The 13,596-nt window shown below is 37.4% G+C and overlaps 2 pseudogenes across 1 annotated transcript; one reads left to right on the top strand and one right to left on the bottom strand.

Annotated features, from left to right (window-relative positions):
* Positions 1–4,938: 4,938 nt before the first annotated feature.
* LOC149208720 (uncharacterized) lies at positions 4,939–6,405 on the bottom strand (annotated as a pseudogene).
* A 283-nt stretch (positions 6,406–6,688) lies between these two features.
* Positions 6,689–8,000, top strand: LOC149208719 (NDR1/HIN1-like protein 6 pseudogene; annotated as a pseudogene). The gene has a single exon (XR_016252150.1). The product of XR_016252150.1 is annotated as an NDR1/HIN1-like protein 6 pseudogene (transcript).
* Positions 8,001–13,596: the final 5,596 nt, after the last annotated feature.

The following is a 13,596-nucleotide window of genomic DNA, read 5'->3' as shown; positions in this document are numbered from 1 at the left end:
TAACGATTGATCTAGAAATTGGGTGTATAAGTCACCATCGCCACTCTTGGCACTCCCAAGTGCATTTCCAAAGTGATATTGCTGCAAAAATTCAATAACCAATTAGTTGTAAAATCCAAAATACATATAATCAATTTCGTTAATTAATGATAAGTTTTTGGTCAACTACTCATTCTCACCATGAAGATCTAAGGCAATGGAGAAGACTGCCCTTCCTGGGTAGATGGTGGAGCACTTGGTGATGGATATAGGCATGGTTCAGGGGTGATGGATAAAGGCATGGTGGGAGAAAAATTGGAAAAATGTAGTGGGTTGGGGCGATGATACATCCCTATTGGTTGTACGATAGTGGGAATAACCCTAGGGCGAGCGATCACCCTAGGGGGGGAAATTGGAATGTTGAGGGTGGATGATTGGAACAATGAGAAGGGCGGATGGTTAAAGGGGAGGGGTGGGAATTGGGAAGGGTTTGGGGAGTCGGTTATAGGCATGGGAGAATTTATGAAGGAAAAAGGTGGTGGGTGTGGCCGACAATACATCCCCATTGGTTGTACAATAGGGGGAAGCACCCTCGGGGAGGGAATTGGGATAGTACTGATTGGAGAAGTGCTCCCAATGCTATAGTTTCTTTCATCGACATGCTCATCAAATAATTGGAGTCGACAAGTTGGCCCGTCAACTGTAACAACAAAAAAAGTTCATATAGTTATGCCTATGCATTGCAAATGATAGTATATCATATTTCACATGAAAAAATGCATAACATCAGATTTGCCATTTTTGTGTATAATAGAATGTTGCACTAACTCAGGCATGTGGTCCACAGTTCTTTGTCGTTGAGAAGACAACTCCAGCTGTTCATTCATGCTCTTTTTTTTTGCACGAACTCGTCCAACCCTTTCAAATTGTAGTTTATCTTTCCCTGCATTTGACTTGTGACCACAACACCTTTTCTTATTGACTGGGCTCAAGAAACTATGTTTTCTCTTGGTAGTGATCTTGGATGGAGTAATAGTATTGAAAAACATTTTGTTGTATTCTTGACATACTTTGTCTACCAAGTTGTTTAATGCATATGCCTGTTCCAAATTTGTAGGTATTATGGATCTCAATTTCTCATGAGTTGATGAGTTAACACGTTTCATCTCATCATCTTCAAATAATGCACTATCTGGTCGTACATTGGTCGTTTCAACATTATATGAGAAATTATCTAAATCATCATTGCTTGTTTCATTATGATAATTTAGAATGGGAGGAGAATCAAAGCATGGTAGAAGCTCTGTTTGGATTTCTGGGCCCAATATAGGTGACTCATTCAAATCAAATAAAATTCTAGGAATTTCTGTAGTAGGATTAGTGACATTAGGGAATACATTTTCACCCAAGCTAATGTTACTTGCCAACATCTCAACTTTCAATACATGTTTACAGATGTTTCCATTTAAGTCCCACTTGCAATTACAAAAGTGTAGAGTGGAATCTTTATATATGACATTGTACCAAATATCACGAGTATTGTTATTTTGGCTACGAACCCAATAATCGTTGTTACTCTTTTCATCAGGCACACAATCTTCATTTGGGATTTGGTTAGCTCTACACCTGGATGAATTCAACTGTTCCTCAATTTTTCTGGGTCGTACAAAACCAGCTTCTTTTAAACGTTGCATATGATTGTAATATAATAAAACCTTTGTCAACAACACATAAATCAACCATTCAACCCGCCTATGGCATGCATTGTTTTTCTCACTTAGGTACCTCTGCTTGATATACCGATGGTAAGACTCAATTGCATTATTTGTATTTTGATTGGAATGTGGAAAATTTCTGTACGCTTTTGCCCACATATCTGTAGAAAGAAATTTATTGGTTATGAATTAATAACTATACATATGACATGCAAAAAAGAGTCATTAAAGCCACTTATAAGAAACTTACATATTTTGTTGTTGGCTAACCAAGTTGCTTTAAAATATTCCAAAAACTTTGTATGGTCACTGAATCCTTCAAATAAATTTTCAACTGCCTTTTTTACAGATTCATCATCTGCACATGTGTGCATGATTTCTCCTAAAGCACGGAAAATTCGGATTTGGTTTTCCCTTCCTTGGACTTTGTTTCCAACATTCTTCAACCATGCACGACGAACATGCCACACACATAATAATATTGTACAGTTGATTGAACACCTGGAATAACATAATTTTTAGAGAGAATATACATTAAGAATATTTTTGTCTCTTATAAGAAGAATAAACACATCACCTTAATGCTTCAATTTCAACAGTAGTATCATCTGTAATGAAGGCTTTAACATGCCAATCTGGTTGCTCTTTCTTCCCAATGGCAAAGAGAGTTGACATCCATTTACAAATATCAACTATAGTATTGCGTGATGATATCACCCAAGCTACTGGAACCCCATTGTGATGTTTGCCGAAGACCATTAAAGTGTAAAGTTGATACTACATTACAAACAAAGTACATAATTATATTTATATAAGATACAAGCATTAAAATGGTGTTGAATAAATGAATTAGATTTAGGGTAATTTTGTACTCACCCCGTACTTATTTGTACCAAAGGTTGAATCCATTGAGATTATATTGTTGTGAGAATATTTTAGCATCATTGAACACATCCACTTTGTCTGTATGCCTATGATAAAAGGGATGTTTTCAGCAAGATCTTGTTTCTGGTAGAAGAAAAAGCTCTCAGCGTGTTCCTTATACCAACATTCTACACTGATTGGATCACTTTGATCTTTAACATACTCTAGCCTTATGGTATCATTGTAAATGTTTAATATATCTTGTCTTGTCATGTATGTATCTCGAGATGTCCCTGTGTATAACTCACCGAATCCATCCTTCACATCAGAGATGAACTTATCCCATATCATTGTAACATTAAAACCTCTTTGGATTAAATGTTCGACAATAGATCGCATATCCCTTGTTAAATGTGGTGCATAACTGAATCTCATAGACCTACCGATTGCATCTTTTCCATGACAAACAACATTGGATTTATCAATATGCCTACATGCAGTATATATTATTACAGCATCATCTGGTCTAAGTTGAAGTCGCCGCACAATGAAGTGACATTGGCAACCAACTTTAATACTTTCACATTGATTGTGTTTTTTGTTTTGATCTGAGGATGCACTCATAATTCTGTTGTTGCACTTCGGACCATATGCACACCAATAACTATATATAAAACATTTACAACAAATTAGATATAAAATTTATGCATATTGAAAAGAATTATACATATATTGAAAAAAGATATAAAGACTCACATCATGTACTCCAGATATGTTGAAAAATATGTTTGTCCGATATCCTCTGCTTTTTTACTTCGTTGAGAAGCAAGAAGAAATTGAGTGGGTGCCCGTTCACTTGATTCCTCTTATAAAATCATCAAGTCGACAATATGGAATAATTGCAACTTGGTCCCCATTAATCTCTGTCCATGTTAAATCTTCTGCTGAAAATTCAATCATATCCTCCGGGTCTTCAACTTCCAAATCATTAATCCTCTCCCACTTCTTCATTCTTCAAATGCCTATAAAAATTGCATCGAAAATAATTTGGTTTGAGTAGATATGATGGTCTTGATTAATGCATATCACTAAGAATAGCAATCACATTTTTAGGTAACTATTTTATACTTTTCAGGTAAACCACTTTGGTAAAGGTAATATTTGGGTCATTAATCAACTTATAGATTTCATACAAATTTAGACTAACCATGTATGACATATGATGTCTTTGTGGAGGTGGTGTCACCATGTTGGTCTCATGGTACAACTTGTGATGAGTGGTTGAGGTGGAAGGGGTCGAAGGGAAATACAATTATAGATTAGTTGGGTTTTATGTTTTTTTAAATCTTAATAAAATGAGATATGCTAAAGTAGTGTCTATTGTTATTGATTATGAATTGATATCTATTATTTACTAGTCATCTAATTTCTCTTCAACCAAGAAATTCAAAATGTTATAGGGTCATCTTAAGATGCTATAGAATCATCTTAGAAAATGAGAAACTATGTGGTAGGAATGATCCTTAAATGAGATGCTCTATACAATGGAAGTTTCATGAATCTTAGAAAAATGACACTTTGTCAAACCCAAGATATTTTCAAATTTGTATATGTAAATGAAAATGACATTTTGTCAAAATCAATATATTTTCAAATTTATACATGTAAATGCTTAGTGTTTAAATTCCTAATATATATATTTAATTTTAAATTAAAAATATTTTGTAGAAGACCAATAATAAGATGTTATTTCTTCTTCATTATTCTTTTAATTCAAAATCAACAACTTAGTAATAAAAAATTATAATAAAAAAATTTCACTTTTATTTTTTAAATATTACATCTTATTTTTTATTTTATTTTTTAAATAATTATAATATTTTAATCTAATTTGTATTGTTTTCACCCTCTCACATAATTGTTTTTGGTCTTATTTTTATTTTAACTGATTTATCTTCTTCCACTTTTATCTTAATATATAAATTAAAAATAAAAATTATAAACCCATTTTATAATTAAAATTTAATATTAAATACATATCAAATACAACATCTATATACGACTTCAAAAGCATAAATACAACATCTATATACGACTTCAAAAGCATAAAGACATGCAACGCTTTTCTTCACAATGATCATCATTTCTCTCTCTTTTTTATTATTGATTACCATTTGTTTTAATTTGCTTAAGCCTTCATAAGCTAAACCGTTTCTCTTACTACTTATCCATAATAATCTATTTTAAATATGTTCAACTGTTATCTCTATCAAAGTACAATTTCTTTTAAATTGGTCAGAGATTCCATAAGCCAAACGCTACAATTTTTGGTGAACTCCAAATTTACAGTGCCGTTTGAAGGATGTTCAACTATCAACTCAGAACTTTTCTTAAATCAAACTTACCCATACTTTCTACTTTACAAAGTATCATAAAAAGCAGACTGGCTCTATCAATTCAAAACGCCCAACACTTTTCTAGCATGATTGTCAACCTGTGTCTAACTGCAAAAATATAAATAAAAGCGAAAGAGAAAGCTAAATAAGATCCCTCCAAGAATAAAATAGGCCAGTAAATTCCATGTGATTATGTCTTGTTCCTTTCTTTTGATGATCAGAGATGGCAGATGGTCAGTGGAAAGAGAGCAACAGCGGTGAACATGAAAGGAGGGCGTGAGGTAGGTTAATGAGTTAGGGCCAAAAGTGGGCGTAGAAGCCATGCCATCTGAGATCTGCAAGAAGCTTTTTTCGCATTTTGCCTGGTGATCTTACCAAGTAGTTCCACATGGATGGGTGATTGTAGTGAACCTCCACAAAGAGCTCGTCCACAATGAGAGGCATCTCTGGATCGCTGAGCCATCCCCTCAGAATCGGCCACTCGCTTCCCTCGATGTCCATCTTTACAACCACCGTATCAGTCGCTTTCATTTGCAGCTCCCCTTTCATAAACCTCGTTATATTTATGACATTGCTGGCTTTATCATCTCAGTCTGACACAAAGCTGTAGTGCAGCTGGTGCGGAGGTTGGGGAGTGGCCTTTACAGTGAGGGAGGAGGGATTCGTCTGTGCCACGTTACTCTTCGTCAAAACCAAGTGGGCTCGGCTTTTGCAGGAGCTTGGAATCGACTTCGAAGGCGTGAATGTCGATGAAATCGAAGGGGTACATGCGAAGAAACCAGGCTAGGCTGGTGCTGAATGCATTAGCAACCAGATCCAGCAGAATCCGTCGCTGTCTGCGATGGAGATCGATCGCCTTGGAAGGCAGAAGCCACGGCAAGATGTGCGTTTTGTCCTGCACATCGTTGGAAAATCGGAGGGCGAAACCTCTGCGGAAATTGTTGCGATCGTCGAGCTTCTCAGTGAGATGACCTTTTAGAGGGCAGGCAGCTGCCTCCTATCCACATCATCTGCCGCCATGGATTCTCAACCTGATCTTCATCTTTGTCCAAGAATCCTTCTCTCGTCCCGCACAACTCGCTGCTGTTTTTGGCCATGGCTTCCCATTCATTATGCTTAAACACTTGCGCAGTTAAGCCTGGGCGTTTGCAAGACGCAGAAATGCAAAACTCAATGCCAAGAAAGCCAAATATGTGCATGTGGTTCACATAAATATCAAGAAAAATATATGTGAACAGTATGAGGACCAAGGCATAGAGTAGCTACAGATGAATCGTTTTGCTTTTTCTGGTGCCCTCTGTCTGAGAATGAGAACGAGAATGAGAAAAGCAGATACATTGTAAATTTTCACAATGAATGCAGAGAAATTCAAATTTCAAATCGATCCACTGTTCGGCGCGCGCCCAATTTGTCCCGCCCATCCACTTCTTCTGACATTGGAGGTCCTGCATGTGGCGTCAGTATTTTCCGGTGACGCTGGAGTCCTTTCCCGACCCGAGAGTTGTCCCGTTACATGCCCATGAGTTGTCCCGTTACATGCCCATGCATGTATGGTGAAGTTTCTAAGCGATTGCTGGCCCCATCATAGTACTCTTAAACCGCATTAGGAAATATTGCTCGCCGTTTGGACTACCCTATAACGTATAGAAACAAATGTGGTCCACATATACCAAGAACGAAACAGTCGCGAAGTTTCATATATGCCCTCACCGGCAGACAGCTATGCATTCGACTTCCTCCAATTTTCTTCAATGCCGTGGATCTGATGTCACAACGCGGTTTATGGACGCCTATATTTTGTGAAAGCTCGGCGACTCTGGAATTCATTACTAGTTCTGCCAACAACAGTATGCTGAGAAGGTACTCTTATTTGATCGAGTCCCACTAGAACTTCACATTCCTAGAAACAAGTCTTGTCTGCCTCATTTTGTTATACTCATTTCTGTTCGTGGCTCTGAGTGCTCTGCGATTATGGCAGATAACCCGCGAGTGCACCCAACTAGTGAAGACATAGAGAAAAACGCAGGCAAATATGAAAACGAGAAGCCGAGCTCTCCGTTGGTGCCCAGGTCCAATGTTGCGTCCGAGAAAGAGAGGGTATATCCTCCTTCCCATGAGGAGATGAGAGTTCAGTTTCCAAAAGACCAAGTTATACCAACACGACAGGTTCCCAGATACTATTCACGCCCTCCTAAGCGCCGGAACTACTGTTGCCGCTGCTTGTGCTGCACCATTTGTTTTATATTCGCGCTCGTCGCAATCATCGCCATTGCCTGTGGCATTCTGTATTTGGTAATCCAACCGAAGATCCCCAAATACTCTGTCGACAGCCTCCGGATCACTAACTTCAGCATCAACGCGGACCTCACCACAAATTGCCAGTTCGCTGTGAATGTAAGGGCCCGCAATCCAAACAAGAAGATCGGCATATATTATCTTGACAACAGCCATCTCGCTCTTTCGTATGCCGGCACGGAGGTCTGCACGGGCGCCCTGCCAGTATTCTACCAGGGCCACAAGAATACCACTTTGTTGGACGTAGCGCTCAGCGGGACCGGTGCTCGTCTCACCAGTGCCGTGGTCTCCACGCTGAAAGAGCAGCAGCAGAAGGCCAGCGTTCCCTTGAATTTGAAGGCGGACGTGCCCGTGAAGATAAAGTTGTGGAAATTGAAGTCGATGAAGATTAAGGTCCGCGTGCAATGGGACCTGGTCATCGACAGGCTGGATGCCAATGCCAAAGTTACTACAGATAAATCGAAAGTGAGCGTGGTGCTGTGAGGGTCGCCATTCGAGATGGATCCATTGCGGGTTTTATTGTGCGACTTCGATCGTATTGAATTCATGGTTAGGGGGGCAATGATAGGGCTACATTGTTTTCTGATTTCATCACATTGATGCTCCGACTGTGCCGTTAGATTTTTGGATATACAGTTTTTTTTCATACATAGTAGATTACATTAATGGCCGCGCTGCTGGCGGCAGTGTTGATTGCTGATATGAATACATTTCTCTATTTATTGAATACTAATTGATTCCTTATTCCATATATTGTTCCCATGAATCTAAAATCAGTGTCTTGCACAATTGGTTGAAAATGAAAATAAAATGTTCTATTTAGATTTAGATTTTATATACGTAGTTGTAAATTTAATTCGATTATGAGTTCTCGGAATATTTTAGAATCCTCACTTGACCAGTCCGTTTCCTAAAAGAATGAGGTTGTCTCGACCCCACCCACGCATCTAGTTCACGTTTATGAGTTTGCATTAGCGGCAGATTTGGACTGGTTCCAACTTGAAATAGGATTGCAAGACTTAACTATTTGGGTAGACAATTGAACAAACAAGGCCATTGTGTGTATGTGCTAATGTTCACCGTAAGGAAACAATTGGACATTAAGGGAGATAGGGTTTCGCATTTGCAGAAAATGAAAAGACAAGTATGGCACACAAACGGCCTGAATTCCAAGAGCGGTTGGACTTCGGGAACATGATGTTATGAATGAAATAGGAATTTGCAATGTTCTTTATTAGTAAATATTGAAAATTAGAAGTAATAAAATTTACTAATATACATATATTCTTAATAGAGATGATAATATTTTGTTTAGATTTATAGAAATTAAAATTTGCAATCATAATAATAAAATAAAGAATTTGAATAGTACAAAATGTTATATCTTTATTAAAAGAAAAGTAAGGTTTGTTTTCACTTTTTAAAGGGGAATTTTTAATTGATAAGAGCTCCAATTATATTAAGTTTTATAAGATATTTTATTATATTGTTTCTATTTTTTATATATTATTATCTATTTTTTACTAACATTTTAGAGAATGAATTTTTTATTAGGTAAAACTTTTTAATATATTTCTTTTTTCATTTATTGTTTTAGCACTCTTATTCATTAGAGATGATTTTCGTACACAACAATGCAAAACCAATCGATCTATCTACTTAGACGGGTAGGAGGTTAGAACACTAAAATTCCCTCACCCTTAGAAAACATCATTGCCCCCAAGTTTGGAGATGAAGGAACAGTTAAAGGACCTCTATTGTTTTCCATGTGGCATCCTTAGGCGATGTGTTGAGACGATACTCTCGTTAGTCAAGGATGGATTCAAGGTGTAACCAATTGGAACTTTCTTCGTCCAATTCAGGAAGATTTGTTGAACACAACAATTAGGTCCAACTACTTTCATTAAGTGGGATAATGAAAGATCCAATGAATTTTAAAGTGGTTGGAAAGTTCTAATTTATAAACCACTAGCCCAATAAATTTTAGGACCTTTTATGGCCATAAAATTTGGAGCATAATTTTGGTGGTGTTGTTTCCATACTAGCAGATGGCCAAAGTTCAGAAAAAATCAAGTTTTGGGAAGTCAAAGAATGTTGAGCTAGCATAAAGGGGTAGGACGCTAGAACACTAAAATTCCCTCACCCTCTAAAAACATCATTGTCCCCAAGGTTGGAGATGAAGGAATTGCTAAAGGACCTCTATTGTTTTCCATGTGATGTGTTGAGACCTCTTAAACCATGCATGTTGCGACAATACTCTCTTTAGAAAAAAGACCCCCAAGATCTAAAAGATTGAAATGGATCTTGTGGGGGAGACCCCCAAGATCTAAAGAATGGCAATGCTAGAAAGAAAATGATAGAACAAATAGTAAATAAAACCACAAAGAAACTTTTTATTAAAACTGATAATACTATAAAGGCTACATTGTGGCGGACAACCTATCATTTTCCAAAATGAGACTTGTTACTTATAGTGTTTTTTAGTTACAATACCATGGGTCAATTCCATGGGTGAATGAATACCATGGGTGGATGTCACAATACCATGGGAAAATACCATGGATGAATGAATACCATGGGTGGATGTCATTTACAATACCATGGGTAAATTCTATGGGTCGATGAATAACATGGGTGGATGAATGCCATGGGTTGATGCCATTTTCTATTCGGATCATTTCTCCCTCTTGAAGAAACAATGGTCTCCATTGTGTGAAGTTCCCTCCTGCGATGCCTTTGTTGAATATGAAGACCCGCTGAAGAGAAGGGTTTTATGTGGTTAACCTATAACCATGATGAACGAAGATCTGAGGATAGAGATACCCTGTAATGCTTGTGACCAACTGTGATACTAACAATGTGCGGCCTAGAAAATGGACTTCGATGAAGTGTAGGTTTATGGATGACCTATAACCATGATAAGCGAAGATCCAACAATAGAGATGCCCTATAATGCTTGTGACCAACTGTGATGCTAACAGTGTGCGACCTAGCAAATGGGCTTTGATGACAAGGATTTTGTGCGGTTGACCCATAACTGTGATGTGGGTTGTTGATGAAGTAGCAGGTGCCTAAATAGCCAGGGGTGGGAGGGCACGTCTCCAAAGAACCCAAGTCGAATGCTGCTATGCTGAAATTAATGAATGCGAAACAGGTGCCTAATAAAGCGGGGTGCGAGGGCACATCTCCAAAGGGAACACGCTCCAAATGTTGCTCCAGAATTAAAATGGACATAACTCGGTCAATATAACTCAGAATATTTATTATAACCTATTTTTGGAAACAGAAGGACCATTTTGCATCTTCCCATGTGTTGGAAATCCTTATTTGGACACTCTAAAATCTCATATTTGCGCTGCAACTTTTCCGTCATCACAAAAGTTTTGAAAAAAATAGCTGATTTTAAATCAGTGATATCTCCCACATTCGAACTCCGATTCAACCCATTTTTTTTTAAATGGAGAAATTTTTCTAAAGGAGCTCAGATCTAGAATCACTTTTTTGAAATTCTGCGCCAAAGTTTCAAAAAAAAATATAGGAGATTCGTCGTCCACGAATTACCGTCAGAAACATTTCTGCAACATAACTGATTTTAAATCAGTTATATCTCCCTCATTCGGACTCTGATTCGGCCGATTTTTTTTTTGCATTGGGTATTTTTTCGCAAGGAATCCAGATCTGTTATTTGTTTTTGTAAATTTTCCACCAAAAATTTCAAATCTGATCTGCAAACTTACCACCCAAAAATATTCCTGCAAAAAAATGAAAAAAAAAATCTTCTCGCTTGGCCCAAGAAAATGCTCTGTGGAGGACGTAGCACATACCTGAATTTTATTGAATATTGCTGCAAAATTCGAAACTAAAATATGCATCAAAACCTCATTCCCATGGAATCGTAACCTGCTCCAGTATCGGAGTAGGTTACGATTCCATGGGAATGAGGGTTTAATGCATATTTCAGTTTCAAATTTTTGCAGCAATATTCAACAAACTTCGGGCGCGTGCTACGACCTCCACATAGCACTTTCTTGGGCCAAGCAGGAAGAATTTTTCTTTTTTTAGATTTTTTGCAAGAATTGTTTTTTGGGCAGCGAGTTTGCAGATCAAATCTGAAACATTTGCTGCAATATTTACAGAAACAAATAACAGATCTGCATTCCTTGCGAAAAAATACCAAAATTAAGATAAAATAAAAAAATCGGTCGAATCGGAGTCTGGATGAGGAAGATATCACTATTTTAAAATCAACTATATATATATATATATATATATATATATATATATATATATATATATATATATATTACGATGATTGGTGGACGACAACTCTCCTATCATTTTTTGAAGTTTTTGTGTAGAATTTCAAAAAAAATATTGTAGATCTGAGCTCCTCTTAAAAAATTACCCAATTTAAAAAAAAAATGGGTCGAATCGGAGTTTGGACATAGAAGATATCACTGATTTAAAATCAACTATTTTTTCAGAACTTTTGTAACAGTAGAAAAAATGCAGCACAAATCTAAGATTCTAGAGTGTCCAGATAAATATTGCCAACACATTAAAAGATGCAAAATGGCCCTTCTGCTTCCAAAAACAGGTTATCATAAATATTTTGAGTTATATTGACCGAGTTATGTCCATTTTAATTCTGGAGCAGCATTCAGAGCGAGTTCCCATTGGGGACATGCCCTCCCACCCCACTTTAGTAGGCACGTCTCCAAATAACCCAAGCCGAATGCTGCTATGCTGAAACTGATGAATGTACCACCCCAGGCTATGTAGACACCTACTACTACATCAACAAACAACATCACGGTGATGGGTCAACCGCACAAAATCCTTGTCATCGAAGTCCATTTGTTAGGCCGCACACTATCAGTATCACAGTTGGTCACAAGCATTACAGGGTATCTCTACCTTTGGATTTATGTTTTTCATGGTTATGGGTCATCCACAAACCCACACTGCATCGAAGTCCATTTGCTAGGCCGCACACTGTTAGTATCACAGTTGGTCACAAGCATTACACGGTATCTCTATCCTCGGATCTTCGTTCATCATGGTTATGGGGTATCCATAAACCCACACTTCATCGAAGTCCATTTGCTAGGTCGCACATTGTTAGTATCACAGCTGGTCACTAGCATTACAGGGTATCTCTATCATCGGATCTTCGTTCATCATGGTTATGGCTTAACCACATAAAACCCTTCTCTTCAATGGGTCTTCATATTCAACAAAGGCTTTGCAGGAGGGAAATTCACGCAATGGAGACCATTGCTTCTTAAGGAGGGAGGAATGAATCGAATGGAAAATTGCATCAACCTATGGTATTCATCCACCAATGGAATTTACCCATGGTATTGTAAGTGACATCCACCCATGATATTTATCCACCCATGGTATTGTAAGTGACATCCACCCATGGTATTCATTCACCCATGGTATTTGCCCATGGTATTGTGGCATCCACCCATGGTATTCATTCACCCATGGTATTTGCCCATGGTATTGTGGAATCCACATGTTATCACTCAAGTTTTCCCCAAAGTTGTAAGAAAGGGAAGGATGCCGAGGTAACCACAGATAAATCTTTTAGATACAGAATCTAGCCAATCTGTATCTAGAGAGGGCTCTCTCTTTATGATTTAGCTTTGTTTTTTAAAGGTATTAGGCTAGTTATGAAGTTCAAGGGTTTTGTTTTGAATTTGGGTGGTGAGATTTGATAGAACAGAGAGGTAAGATAGAATAGTTCAGTCCATTGGGCATGATGGAGTTAAAAAAGATAGCTTCTCGATTTGGTTTCTTAACAGAGGATGGCTTCACAAAGCAAGGTAGTCAAACAAGGAACAAATAAAGAGTTGAAACAGATGGAATGGGCTCAATTTGGTTGAAAGGGCAGTTAAGAATCCTTCAACCTATTGAAAAAGGGAAAATGGATGATTACTGACAAAGATCAATTAAGAATTCTTTAACAAATAATCAGCATTAGAGAATCAAGAAACGAGAGCAATTAAGATTTCACTGCTTATTCTAATTCTGAAGAAAACACAGAGAACAATAAAGACTGAATACAAAGTGCAATCAAGCATATTCTGAAATTAACCTTTTTCTTTATCATTCAGATTATGAAACACAGATGATATAGTAAACAAGAAAACTTTAAAACACAAGATATAGAGGACTTATTGATCCGGAGGTTGATTCAAGAATTCTGTGACAAGTCCTCTGCTTCAATTCTTCATCCAGTAGGCCAAATAATAGTTGGTTCCAAACAACTCTTTATTCCAAAATCAGTATTACAGCACAGGCTAGGAAATACACACTCCACCCCAATACTCTAATGA

Source organism: Pinus tabuliformis, chromosome 1_2 (genome assembly GCF_031772625.1).
Source record: "Pinus tabuliformis cultivar Carrire ecotype Pingquan chromosome 1_2, CPIR1, whole genome shotgun sequence".
NCBI lineage: Eukaryota > Viridiplantae > Streptophyta > Pinopsida > Pinales > Pinaceae > Pinus > Pinus tabuliformis.
The sequence above is the reverse complement of the archived record's forward strand: the minus strand, read 5'-3'. Positions and strand labels throughout refer to the sequence as shown.